Below are 1663 nucleotides of genomic sequence, written 5' to 3'. Positions count from 1 at the left end.
TCTTCCTTAAAAATTCCGTTTGTCTTTCTATGTATTCATTTATTTATCAACATTTTTTTTTTTTTTTTTTTTTAATTCTTGCTCGCCCCTTTTTTATTCTTTTTTTTCTTACTCATGAGAGAGAGAGAGAGAGAAAAAAAAACTTATTCTTCCCTTTCAGACATTCAGATATCCCTCTCCTCCCCCCTTTTCCCTTTTTCTCCCCCCCCCCTTTCCCCCCCCTTTTCCCCCCTCTCTTTCCCCTTTCCCCCCTTATTCCTCCTCTTCCCTGTCTTCCCCCTTTTCCCCCCTTCCCCCCTTTCCCCCCCCCCCCCCCCCCCCTTTACTCCCTCTCCTCCCTGTTCTTCTCCCCCCCCCTTTCCTCCTCCTCTTATTCCCCCTTTTTTCCCCGTCCCCTCCTCTCCCCCTCCTCCCCCCCCCCCCCTTCACTCCCTTCCTCCCTCTCCCTTCTCCTCCCCCTTTTTCCCCCCCCTCCCTCTTATTCCTCCTTTTCCCCCCTGTCCTCCTCCTCTCCCCTCCCCCCCCCCCCTTTCCCCCCGGCCCCAGGGCCAAGAGGTTCCAAGATGTCCCTAGGGAGGCGGACGTGAGTGTAGCGTTAGCGAAAGTGTCACATCACCGTCGAGAATTTTCAGCTTTGTTTCTGTTTCTCTTTCTTCCTCTGTTTTTTTTTTTTTTCTTTTTTTTTTCTTTCTTTCTGCCTGTCTGCTTGTCTGCCTTTCCCTGTTTTTTTCTTTCTGTCTCGTCTGTCTGTCTGTCTTTTTTTCCCTCTTTTCTGTCTTTTTTTTTTTTTTTTTTTTTTTGTTTAATTGTTTTTTTTTTTTCTTTTTTTTTTTTTTTTTTTTTTTTTTTTTTTTTTTTTTTTTATTTTTTTATTTTGCTTTTTTTTTTCTTTTTTTCCCCCCCTTTTCCTCTCTCTCTCTCTCTCTGCATAAGTGTGTGTGTGTAGTATATACATATACGTACGCATTGTAAGCATGTGTGTGTATTTACAAAGACATACATAAGACCTAATTCCCCCATGTAAGTGCGCGCTCACTCTGACCGTCCCTTTGTGTGCGTCGCTGTGATACAGACCTCGTGCATACATGTTTAATTACCCTCTCTCTCACGCCACGACGCCTCGCTGCTTGCTTAGCTTTGATAAATGTTAAAAAAGGCGGTGCGTGTTAATTGCGAGACAGAAATTCTAATGTCCGCACTTGCGCAGAATTAATGTTTTTCTCTTTTTTTTTCTCTCTCTCTCTCTCTCTCTGACTCAAGCGGGGTAGCATCTTGCAGGGATACGAGGGGTGATAACAGCTGTTTTTTTTTCCTGAAATTTGAGTCTAATGGTTGAGATGGGCTGGCGAAGGAAGGGCGTGTGAAAAGTTGTTGGTTTGTCTCTCTCTCTCTCTCTCTCTCTCTCTCTCTCTCTCTCTCTATCTTTATCCTTTTCTCTTTCTCTGTTTCTGTTTCTGTATCCGAACTCTCTCTTTCTCTCTCTCTCTCTCTCTCTCTCTCACACACACACACACACACACACACACACACACACACATACACACACACAAACACACACACATACAAAATAAACCCCCCAACACACACACAACACACACACACGCATACACACACACACAAACACACAAACACATAGCCCCCCTCCCCCCCCACACACACACAC

Source organism: Penaeus vannamei, unplaced genomic scaffold (genome assembly GCF_042767895.1).
Source record: "Penaeus vannamei isolate JL-2024 unplaced genomic scaffold, ASM4276789v1 unanchor321, whole genome shotgun sequence".
Taxonomy (NCBI): Eukaryota; Metazoa; Arthropoda; class Malacostraca; order Decapoda; family Penaeidae; genus Penaeus; species Penaeus vannamei.
Note: the sequence above shows the minus strand (reverse complement) of the source record.